Below are 13049 nucleotides of genomic sequence, written 5' to 3' on the forward strand. Positions count from 1 at the left end.
AGGTCCTGCCACAAGCCTGCTCTGGTGCAGGTTTCCCATGGGATTACAACTTTTTTTTTTTTTTTTGGACATCCACCTACTCTGATGTTCCTTGAGGGGCTGTAGGTGGATTTCTGCTCCCCCATGGACCTCCATGGGCTGCACCAGCACAGCCACCTCACCATGGGCTGCACCAGTCCATGCCATAACTTTGTTTCCTTCTTTAATATGTTATCACAGAGGCATTACTGACCTTGCTGGTGGGCTCATCCTTGGCCAGAGGTGGGTCTGTCCTGAAGCTGACTGACATTGGCTGTGTTGGACATAGGGGAGATTTCTGGCAGTTTCTCACAGAAGCCACCCCTGTAGCTCCTTTCCCTTCTATCAAAACCTGGCCATACAAACTTAATACACAGGGAAAATAAAAGTTCTTTATGATGCTGCTGAGGTGCCCACAAGTAAATAAAAGACAATATCTGAAATACAAGTTTGAACAGGAAGAGAGTCTAAAGATAAGGTCCTGAATTTAGGACTCATTTACAGAATGGGAATTCAGTTTTGTAAGGCAGATAAAAGGACACGGGTAAGTCAGGTTCTTTCTTCATTGATAGTGAAATTCAGTAGAAAACAGGCAGTGGCTGAAGAGGGAATGGCAAAAATAAACTGAAGAATGTACTGAAAATATAGTTACAATGCTGAGGAGAAATAGAAAAGACTGAAAGTGCAAAAATTTGAAAGAATACAGTGTTTTGAGGGATGTGTCTGCTTATCAGTGCAGTTTCAGAGATTAAATAAATTCTAGATGAAATGCTTGTTTTATAAAAGGACTATACTCCCTTTAAAATAAGGAGGAATTCCAGATAGAAGTGACAACCAACCAACCTGATGAATCTTAGGAGGGAGATTACATACACTTAGTGACTCTTTCCCCATCCCCCTCCTGAATTTACCACCAAATTATAATAGGTGATGCAAGTAATATAATATGAAATTATTTCTATATGTTGATATAAAATATGAAAGAATGAATGGGGTTTTTTTTTTCCTCCTCTCCTGGAAGAGAGACTGAGTTTTTGTTTCATTTTTTAGTTTCTTTTTCATTTTAGATAACTAAAATCACTAGGTGGCAGTCTGTGCCTGTAAGTTGTTATTTTGATACAAACTGATAGTTCATTTTTAAGCACTTTTATAGAGGTCAAGGTCTAAATATAATCTAATATTATAGTAGGAAGAACTTAATATAGTAATACTCAGTGGTAGTATTGTAGAGATGTTGGTTGGTGTCCAGAATGTTACTGAAGTCTCCCTGGAGAGACAGAAAAGAAATTTGCTTTTAGAAGAAATTGGTCATTAAATACAAAAGCTGCTTATTTTTTTTTTTTTTTTGCAGTGGAATGTCACATTGTATAAACATAGCCAGAGGCCTGTACTAGTAAGTGAAGTTTGACTTTTTAAGGAAATAAATGCAACCTTTTGATCAGATGAATTTTTAATGTGCTACCAGGAATTATGTTTAAAAATATTTAATTAACGAATTGTATGTAAATAAGTCAGTGTGTGGAAGTTTAATTTTCATGGTAATATGACTAAATATAGTATGTTTGTTCCTATACATCTTATGTCAAGATCTGAAATACATTATTCCAGTTTTCTGGCATTGAGTTGAATGTTTAAAAATCTGTTGCTGTATAATTCTGAAAATGAGTAGACTTTCTGAAATATTTATATAGAGTGCCCCTTTCAGATAAGGGAGATAAGTGTTGTACAGTTTTTTTCCTTTGTCCCCTCTCTTTGGTCTGGTACACTGGAAGGCATATTCATGTTTTATTTTTTATCTTCTTCCCCATCACCCTCTGTCAGGTTTTTGATTGTCACTGTTTTGCAGAAGTTACATCCTCTAACCTCTAGAGTATCTTTATTGAAGTAAGGAATGCCTGCTGTTCCATAGTCCTGCACTCTGGAGGTGTTTCCTGTTCTTAGAGCAGTGTGATGTAAACTGCCTACTGTATTTCTATAGCCTAGGTAATGTGTGCAAACATTTTTAATTTTTTTTTTTTTAGAGGGGAGTACATTATTATTCCAATCCTTCAGAAAAAATGCTGTCCATTTGTCTTTGAGTCTGCAAGTGGATTTGAAACAATGATCTTGGAATGGGAGTATATATCCTGTTGCTCTGCCTAAAGTGTGAAATAAAGTTTCAACATGTAAAGATCAGTATAATCCACATGACAGAAATATAGAGGAGATCAGAGGTAGGAATTAGATGATAGAGAGATGATAGAAGGTAAAGAAATGGATGGAAAAAACAGAAGTAAAAACAAGGTAAAAATGGAGAAAGTGGACAGAAGTGAAGACTGAGAAACAAGAATAGCAGAAATGGTGATGACAAGGGATGTAACTCAGAAGAATGCCAGGGCAAGTGTTTTTTGTGTAACTCAAAAAAAACCCCACCAAACTTCTCTATCCTACTGTGGCCAAGAAATTAAAATTACATAAACAGGGAAGTGAAGTATATATATATATATAATGCTTTCCTTGAATGTTCTTTCTGCCAAACACTTACAGCTTGAGGGCTCCCTTATCTGTAAATGCCTCTGTGGAGATTTGGCCTCAGTGGTGATTTTTCTTTCATACCATTCTGGCCTGCACTTGAAGGGAGAATCTAGTGTGCACTTGCTGCCATGTCAAAATATTGTCCTTAGCGAGGGAAAGGATCAGGAGCTTTCTGACTATTTCAGAGCTTGATATGTTGAGAATGTGGAATAGGATCAGTCCTTGCTCAGAACTTTAAGAGTCCAACAGAAGAAAGGTGAGCTTGGCAGGTCTTTCCCCATAGCAGTGCTTGAGTAGGGGCTGATTTTTTTTGGGTGTAAATGTTCACTTTTACAGATGAATTTTGCAAATCTTTTGAGGTTCTGCTCAATTGCATATTGCACAGCAACCTGCAAATCCTTGTCATGGAATGTCCTTCTGTTTGCCATCAAGGGAGTTTAGGTGACTGTGTAAGTTAGATTCCCAGTATTTGCAGGCCTGAATTGTTTTCTAAGTTTTTGAGCAATTGAAAATTATTTTTGACTGAAAAAATAGTGTAAATTAGTCTTTTACTTTCCAGTAGGGAATTCCTGAATAATGCCATTTTAATTCCCTTGCAACTATTTGCAAAGGCAGGTAGAATATGAATACTTTGAATGGGAGTTTTTATTTCAAAGATTCTCTCAGTTCCAGGAGGATGTCACTGTGCTATCTCCTACCAGAAGCAAATGCTTTCCCAGAGTATAAGAGAATTGGTCTAATGTTGTCCTTTGGGAGTTCTGAACTTACTCCACAAAGAGTTGACTGAGATGCCAAAGCTGATCGTTCTGGAGATACAGCAGAAATGCTTTTTTTTAGCAGGTGTTCTTTTGAAATGTTTTGGAATGAATTTGTCTTTTGCTCATGCCATTAATATGTCACTGTTTGGGATCTTCTGTGTGATTGCAGAGTGAACAAGAGGAAGATAGGTTTCTTCCTTTCTGGATTAATGCCCCATCACCGATTGGAGAGTTTTTGCCTCATGGCTTCTAATTTATCTGTTCTGTTTGGTCTCTGTTATTGCTGTTCCCCTCTTTTTGTGTGTCAGTGCACACAGAGATGTACTACCCACAGCAGCTTATGATACCCTCAATCACAGTCAATTAGAACAAAGTGCTTTTCCCAAGGTTTCTGTGTAACATTGCTGAAATGTTCTAGAGGGATGTTTGCTGCCATTATTAGCAATGCAGAGTTGACTGTCAGTTTGTGGCCTGACATAGTCCCCAAGTTTTTTTCTAATCTACTGCTGTGCAGCCACTAATTGATTTTTTGCTGGGTGGATGCTTGATAAAATGAAACTCAGTAAGAGCAGCTTGTGTCACTCCTATATGTACGTAGGATAAAAGAAAATCAATCTCAGATAATTTCCTTTTAGGTAATACTGAGGTACACACGTGGCCAGAGACATTAGTACATGCAGATAGTAGTAAATGTGTAATAAGTAGCTTCATTTTTCTTTCTCCTTACTCATTTTACCGTTCTGTCATGTAGAGTGGAAGGGGAATGCACAAATAACTTGGAATTAAATTCTCTTTTTTCCCTTATTTTCAAGCTTACAGGATTGTTTTATATATAATCCTTCATGTCTGTTATTATTACTATTATGTTTTTGATGCAGCTAGGAGTGTAAATATAGTTACTAGGATTATTTTCTTCCAAACCATATTTTAAAAAAAGTGTGAAATAGATAGCAAGCAGATTGTAAATAGTAATTTCTGTCTATTCAGTCAGTTCAGGATATTTTCTTGCAAAATGATAAATCACAGGCAGAAAAGGAACATCAAGAGAAGAGGTAACACTTGTATTGAATCCTATGAGAATAGGGAGAGTTGAATCAGAAATTTCCCCTGTGGCAAATTTCAAACTCAGCAAAAAGCAAATGACTGAACTACATAAAAATGACAGTTGTAATTGTGAAAGAAAATAGTATCCTTATGTTCCTTATGTCAGGATGACCTAGCCACATTAGCAGTCAGATGATGCTTTAAAAATTATTTTATCTCTTCCATATTTGTTTTTCTTCCTTTCTGTTTGCCTTACAAAATTTTCTCTCTGAAGCACAGGGTATGTTTTGGGACAGATCAGCTGGCAAAGGCTGTTTTTAGCCTTCAGGGGCGAAGTTTCTCTGGCTTTTCTACATGCATGGTCCCAGTGCAGGATTATTGTTATGATTTGAAGCTTTTCTTTATTGATCAGTTTCTCTGAACTGTGGTTGCTGCAGCTGGAGGATATAGGGCATCCAAAACCAGATACTTTACACTTGTATTTTACTGAGTAAAACATGGCTGCTTACAGCTCTCTGTCATTACATCCCATGATAATGCTAGCTTGTCTTGCAGCAATAATATTTACAACACTTGATCCACTGTAATCCCTGATTGTTATTCTGTAGATCTTGTGTCTAAGGTGTAAACACTTGTGTGAGTTTTCAGGGAACACTTCATTCTCAGTAAATGGATCATTTATTTATAGTCCAGTAAACTAATCCATGAATCTTTGTTTATTTGACCAGGAGATGGCTGTACCTAGCTATGCCCAAGGGACGCCAGCTTTTCTAAAAAAATAGTAGTCATCCTTTGAAGTATTTACTTGAGCACAATATTATTCTGTGAGATTTAGCTGTAGAAAACTCCTAAAAGCAAGTTCTGTGTTTTAAGTGAAAGCCTATAAAGGAAAACATGGGTGGGAAGATAGAGTTGTCCCCATGTTGTTATGGTATTTGGTGAAGCTTGTTGGCTGAAGTTTGGATGTGCTTGCAAAAACTGCTTAATGTCCTGATGGCTTTTAGTAGCATGAAATGATGGGACAACTTTTTGATGCTGAGCTAATAGAAGTAGATATAGTATAGGGTTGTTTTTAAAAAAATTCTGATATTTTGCCTCCAAAATACATAAATTACTTTAAAATGTTTATATTGTAAATATTTTTGTTGGTGATTTCAGGACATTTTTTATTGTGTGGACTACACTTAATGTTACTGGTAAGGGAGCAGATATCTGTCAGTGGAAATTTTGGGTTGTTCTGGTTGTTCTTGTGGTCCCAAATGTTACAGTAGCAAAGGTAAGTACAAGAACACAATTTGGATGGGCTGTAATACAATATATTAAGGAAGTGTGTTCTGCCTCCCAAAAGCTACTAATTAAGCTGGGTCTTAATTCAGCAGATGGGAAGACACTCTGACATTTTAATGTGGAATTTTGAATCAATCATGGTGTCTTTCACATTCTTTTAAAACATAACCATAGGCTATTATGAGGAGGAGGAAAGACTCAGCTTAATGTAGCATAAGTGTTAGGACTTTACTGAATAAGCAGATAGTAAAATGTTGTCTTGATGCTTCAAAAGGAGACTGCAAGCTTGCTGGACAAACATGGTGCTTCTTTGGCATAAGTCCTGGTCCTTCCTAAAACATTGCATGTGGTAGAAGGAAGGAGTTCAGAATTTTTGACATCATGGACATAAGCTAAGGGTGGAACATTTTATTCAGAGTTCAAAATGACTATTTGTGTGTAGATTGAGTAAAACCTAAATAGCCTGGGGTTTGGTTATTATTTCTTTGTGCATAGATTTAAGTGGAGAATTCTGCAGCCTGCTTGCCTGGTTCTTCCAGAACAGTTTGGCAAGACCTGGATTTGTTCTGATTTATATAAATGTCTTTGAACAGTAACATCTGGAGAACGTGTTCCAGACTCATTACACAATAGTACATTTTGTTCATTTTCATCTTAAATAGCCAATTCTTTTTTTAAGATTTACATTTAGAAAAAGAAGAAAAGTTAGTTGAAAACTTGGTAATATGTAGTATTTCCTTTCTACAACTTTTGTATCTCTGGGATAATGATATAAATCAGTGACTGTCAGAGCTACATAGCTTTTATTTTAGGGGTTTTTTTCTTTCCTTTTTAATTGTTCTGATAGTGTGCCTGGTGTGAAAATTGTATTTTATTTATTTGGGACTTGCTGATATGTATTATGTTTCTTCTCCTATGTTGTAAACCTGTTTCAGGGAAAGATAAGGAATATATTTTTTAATATATAACTTGATACTCAGTGCAGAGTAAAAAGAGGAAGCTGTTCTCACATTTTTAAGATATTTCAGGATATATTGCTGGGCAAAAAAGTATGTGCTGCTGAACTTCATAAAAATGGAATTTTCCACTTCAGAAAATACATGCAGTGAATCATGTAAAAACAATATTTTGATATGTCAGGGAGGATGAAACTTTATGTATTAAAGACCCAAAATGGAATTGATGAGCCTAACTAGTCTTTGCAGTCTGTATTAATACCAGGTCTGCAAGCACATTTTGTGTGCCTTCTTTTAGACATCTCTATGCCTTTGCAATTCCTTAGGTGGAATTAAGTGATTCTCAATTTCTTTGGTTAGTCCTGTGTTTCATTTTTATGTTTATTTATCCCACTCATCAACTGGGGATATATTCCATATGTCTGTTTTTTCTACTCTGAGTTTGGTGGTAAGAGGGTGGTAATTTCAATTTAAGAAGTTTCTGCAGGCTTTATTACAGGGAAGAAAATTCTCAGAGTTTTCTTGGAAGTAATTTACTTGAAGCCTAAAAGGGTGAAAAAAATCAAGACTAGCATCCAAGTTTGGGTATTGTTTAACCAGATTTGCAGCAGAAGCACTTTGAGGTACAGGTTAATTTTATTTTGACTTGATTCAGAGCCATCTTCCAGTGACCAGGTTGATATAACATGCTAGTCATTTATTATAAAAGATCTCTTTTCTTTTTAATTTGCAGAAGCATTAAATCATCAAAACCTGGTACATGGTTTTCACACTTAGATGGAAGCACCAAGTATAGACTAATTTATTAAATTTTCTTTTGCACATGCTTTGCATTATAAAGGGACAGGCATGGTTACCAGTGAGATTTGTGAGATGGTTTTCATTACTGCAGGTTACTGGTCATTGAGTTCTTTGCTCCTTAGTACTTCTAGAGCAGCATGAAATCCTTGCTGTTGTGTTGAGAATACTTGCTTCACAATTCCAGGTAGAGCCAGCATGCTTTCACATTTACTATAAAATACATCTATACTACTGATACTGAGGAATGTGACAGAAGGTAACTTGTATTTGACATTTTGCATACTCCATGATTTGTCATCCAGATTGTGTGTGCAGCTTATTACAGCAGAATTTTCATTAACATGTTGCAATACATAGCTTTGACAACTGTTCTGTGTTTCCTGTTGAATCTCTGTCATGTCATGTTGCAGACGATGTGAAAATGCATGGAACTGACCTAAGCATTGTAGATTAAGCTGGTGTGTTGTCCTCTGCTTATACCGACATATAAGTATTTGGTAGATGTCAATTTTGGGGCATATTTTTGCAAGTAAGCACTTGGTCATCTGGCATAGCTTCTCATGCCAAACTGTATATCAGTTATGCTTTTCTGCAAGTGTGCTTCTCATGCAGCAAAAGTTTTTTGTAGTTGATGAAGGAATGTTATTAATCATAGCTGGAGGAATATTTGAATGCTTTTTCCAGTTAGGCACTACTCTCTTTTTATTTAGGCTGCAACTGGATGTATGAGCAGATTATGAGGAAGATATCGGTGTGGAGTGGGCAGTCTGCATGAATGTTTAAACTAGCAGTTCCAGCTCAAAGTGTTCTCAACAAGTCATTCTCTTACACAAGATGATGTGTTTTCCTTCCAAGAGCTCATTAGATCACAACTACTTGTTCTCCATGAGTCCCTTAGAAAAGAAACAAGAAATTCTGGTGAGAAAATCTGCCACTGGGATATGAGCTTTTTTTAAAATGTTTTCCTAAGAGTGTGGGTCTGAATGAATACTATTTTACCAATGTCATGAATTGGACAGGTAAAAAGGACAGACATAAATAGTTCTGGCATGTAGCCCTGGTTGGGGCTGTTAATAAACCATAGAGGGTTATAAGGAGAAGACCTTGAAAGTCATCTGTTTCAAACCAGTCAGTACTCAATACAGTTGAGCTTAGTTTGTCTGTGGTCTTGTCCAGGTGAGTTTTGAACATGTCCAAGGCAGGAGTTTCTACAACCTCTTGGGACAGCATATTCCACCATGTGTCTACTGTCATAGATTTTTTCTTTATTATAATTTGTTTACATTTTTGCATCATTCTTTCACTTGCCACTGTGTACCTGAAAAGAATCTGCTCTTCTCTGTGTTCATATTATTACTTGGCTGCTCTTCCATTGTGGGAGGATTAAATGACTTGCAAGATTATCAGCATTCAATGCTAAAGCCAAAGCTTTGCATTAACCTCCCCCAACTCCTCCCACTTCTTCTCTGAGAAAGGGAGAGAATTACATAACATATTTTAATATTTTTATTTTATTCCTTAGCTTTTGGTGGCTGCTAGTTTGTCACAAATCTGAACTGTGGTAGAGGGCAAAAAATTAAATCACTCTTTGCTTTAGGAAGGCAGAGGTATCTATGGAGTTTTTCTGGGTCCTCTGTAATCCAAAATTCTGTAAGCCTGACAAGAACATTATTAATGTTATATTCATGCTGTGAACTTTCAGAATTTACTAAGTTTTAGTAGAAAGTTTTCCTTCCAAACCTGAAATTTGGTAAGTGTGCAGATTATAAGAATTTCTGTCTATGGTACTCTTTTCTTTGTACTTCAGCAGTTCTCTTCACATACTATTTATAGTCTGTGAGAGCGAGAGTTATATGGAAATGCAGTAAACAGGCTTTTCTCCTGAGAGAATCTTGGGGGAGAGGAGGTGAAAGTGTAGTTGTGATCTAATAAGCTCTTAGAAGAAAAATGCATCATCTTAGGTCAAAGAATGACTTGTTGAGAACACTTTGAGCTAGAACTGCTAGTTCAAACATTCATGTTTCTTCAAATATACGATTTAGTAACTGGGGGAGGCTTAAAAGGAAAATATATCTTTCAGCTGTTCCTAATTTCCAAATTACTTGAAGTGCTTTTCTAAAGTGTTGGATATGTCACATATGACATATGGGATAAACCTGTGAAGAATTCCTGTTCTTACCAGTTGCCAGGAAGAATAGGTGTCCTTTACTTTGGGCAACAGAGTGGTGACAAGTGGTTTAGAAGAATGCATTTTTTGTAGGATTTTCTTTTTTTGCCCAAATGAAGCGTAATTAGGCCTCCTGTGAACAAGTGAAACCAAGTAAGAAAGACTTATCTGCTGTTTGATCTTTAAAACTTCTGTCTAAAAACTTCTGTCTAAAACTAGAATAGAAAGTCAGCTCCTTTGTTGCAAAATAGAGCATGATAGTGGATTTTGCACCAACAAAATAGGAAGAAGCTAATTTTGTTTAGTGTGTGCAAATCTCATTTCTGACCCTGTTGTCAGTTGCTTACAGATTTTGGCCGTATGTATTTTTTACTAACTTTTGTATCTTACTGCCATAATGTGACATTTTGGAATATTTATGGAAACTATAATGGGAATGTGATGTACTTAGTTGCTAAATAATCAAAATTTGAATTACCTTTTGATTCAAGGTAACTAAATGTTGAAATTGTTTTGAAGGCATAGGGACTGTATACGCAGTGTGTGAGGAAAGACGTATTTCTCCTGTTAACAGACCAACTCACTGGACTTGACTTGAGACTTTACACTGGTTTGACTGAGGGCTGAGACCTGGTCACTTAGCCCTGGGGTTGGCTGAGATATGCCAGAGGCATGGCTGGCTCCTTGAAGCCTGTTATGAATGTTTGGGCGCACACAAATGTTCTTGGCTTTTGCAGGATACCGGGTTCGGGAAGAACAGGAGAGGAGTATAGCTAAATTCTGTGAGTTGTTATTCTATGCGCAGTAGGTAAAAGTCATCTTCAGAAGTTAAAAGCTACTTGCATGTGAAATCCTTTTCATTTCATATAATCACTTTTCATCAGTTAGGTGAAATAATGTATTTTAACATGGATAGCTCTGGGAAAAGCAACTTTTTAAACAACACAGCATGTAAATATGCAAGGTTTCAAGGCTGAGAGTTAAACCATCTCTGTGTCAGTGAGCCTGAAGCCCTGCTTTGGACAAGTAGCTTTGAAATTTCTATATTCAGGTGTAAAGTTAATGTATATTTACTGGTATTCCCTTTAGGCCTATTTTTTTAAAGCTGGAGAACTGTGACTAGATTATCAGTAGAAAAAATGGTAGAACAAAATTATTAAAACGAATAAGTTAGTAGAACTACTTTTTGTTAACCCAGGAGCTCCAAAAGAGCTGAGTAAATTTACTTGCTGTTTGTCTTGCCCTCTTGTATAGTAACAGAGAAATGGAAGACTACAAGTGTCACCAGTTGTAAAATGGGGCTTAAAAGGGATGGTGGGACCAAGAAGCTTAAATGTTGGATAGATTGTGTTAATTATGTTAAGAAATAAAATTAGTAGACTGATGTAGAAGTACATCTATGAAAAATCCTACATATTTTAAGGTTAAAAAAGATCTTTAAAGGCAGAACTGTTTGGAAATCAGTAATTCCTATTTGAATTTTCTACACAAAGTCCCTGGTGAGTACCAAAATAGCGTCTTTTCTTTCCAGTCCATTTTGCATATGCAGCCTGACTACTTTGGTTGAGCTCCTACTATCTTCTTAGATATAGCTTCTTAGACTTTTCTGTTTGACTTCTTATGGATGTTTTAAGTGGAAGTTAGTGAGATCATTGGGACAAATAAAATGCTGTCCACATATATGATTAATACTGCTCAGTTCTGACATATTTTAGGATGCGTTATGCATTTTTTTAACACCAGTGATATAGAAGTATTTTGAGAACAAAGCACAGTTCTCCTTTAGCTAAATCACCAGCAGTACCCCTTAAACCACCCAAATGGTCCAGGGTGGACTCGTGCAGAGTGATATGAAATTACTCAGAGTTGGAGCATTGGGTGGTGTGTTAACATTATAGGAAATTTAATATTGTTTGAATATCACATTTTTGAAGTTAAATTAAGACAGGAACATGACTTGTTGCAGTTACTGAATCCTGAAATATTTTCTTCCGGATGGCTTGGAACAAATAAAGATGAAGCAGCCAAAACATTAATGCACAATAATCGATTACAAATGTCTGTAAACATGTTCTGTTAGGTTGCTATGAAACTCTTTATTCTTGGCGAACAAGGGGATGACTATCAGACTGCCTTAAAGCTTTTGTCTCGCACAAAGGGTCAGTGGTAATTTGAACAATCACGAGCTACTCTTTGTTCTGAAAATCAGAAAGATCACTCATTTTTTATTTAAGTAAAATTGAACCGAATATTGCTTTTTTCTTTAATGTTTGTTCTTCATAATTTCAGATTTTCCTTGTTAGGGAAGATTTCTAGAGTGGTTTTTTTTTTTTTTTTTTTACTTCCTTAACATGCATCTAGTCTTAATCCTGAGTTGTTGGGACGGGGGGATGAGAAGAATCTTCATTTTTTTTCATGTAACCCTCCTTGTATGCCGTATTGCTTCCCTCAGTAGCTGGCAAAGGGCACCGACCTGTTCAGATGGCTGAAACCAGGGATGTTTATAAAGCCAGGCAGGTTAATTGAAACGCACACCAGCGTAATGTCTTCCTGCAGAGGCTGATGCACCTGGCTCCAGAAAGTGCAGAGGTGCTACTTTCACCTGGGCTGACAAGTCAGCTCGTTGAGTTGGTGTTAGTTTGTTTTGAGCTGTGTGGCTGACGCAAATCATAGAACACATTTTAGGAAGTGTTTCTTTGTTGGTGAGGAAATTAAATATGGAAACACAAAGTATCTCGGGGTTGTTTGTCTGCTTCAGTCAGATTTCAGCTGAAATCTGACTCAGCTGGTTTGCAGAGGGTGGTGTGAATGATGGTTTATCAAAATGGACTTCCTTTTCATGTGTTGAAAAAAAGTGAAAAATAAGAAAATGTGAAATCAAATAGATAAACATACATAGGCTTAATGCATCTAACTGCTAAATGTTTAAATATTTAGTGCTAGTTTTAGTAATGATTTTCATATTGTATCAATAAAAATAGAAGGTTAAAGCAACAGCATACAGTTTTTCATGCTTGGGGAAATTAATATATTTGTTTTATCCTAACAATGTGTGTGTCTTTTTGTCATAAGGGGCTAGATTTTATAAAGAAAGCCCGACCCCTTGAAACTCTGCCTGAAGTTGTTTTCTGATCTAATATATAGTAAAGTGCTTTAGGATTTGCTTTTAAGAGGCCAGTATTATTGCTTTAATACTACAGTCAAAACCATTCCTGAGTAATAAATTTCATTAATTGAATTCCCTAACCCATTCTTCTCTGTTTTAAGTCATAGTGCTTCAGAATTGTGCCTTTAGTCCTGAAACTCCAAATTAGGTGCTTCACACTCCTCACATTATGGCTGTCTCATTACATTTCACTTTTGCTTTAATGATTTTCACTTCATTTATTTCATCATACCATTTATAGCAGTATGATACCTCTAATTTAATATTTTATTAGTATTTCAGCAGTTTTATTAGTATGTATTTTATATTTTGAATTCTAGTGTTACATGCTAGTGTGG

General features: G+C 36.2%; 1 protein-coding gene across 1 annotated transcript in view; it reads left to right on the forward strand.

Moving 5' to 3' along the window:
* BCKDHB (branched chain keto acid dehydrogenase E1 subunit beta) overlaps nt 1-13049 on the forward strand; it is a 109556-nt gene that overhangs the window by 7412 nt on the left and 89095 nt on the right. The gene's annotated exons all lie outside the window — the stretch shown is intronic.

This window comes from Taeniopygia guttata, chromosome 3 (assembly GCF_048771995.1).
Source record: "Taeniopygia guttata chromosome 3, bTaeGut7.mat, whole genome shotgun sequence".
Taxonomy (NCBI): Eukaryota; Metazoa; Chordata; class Aves; order Passeriformes; family Estrildidae; genus Taeniopygia; species Taeniopygia guttata.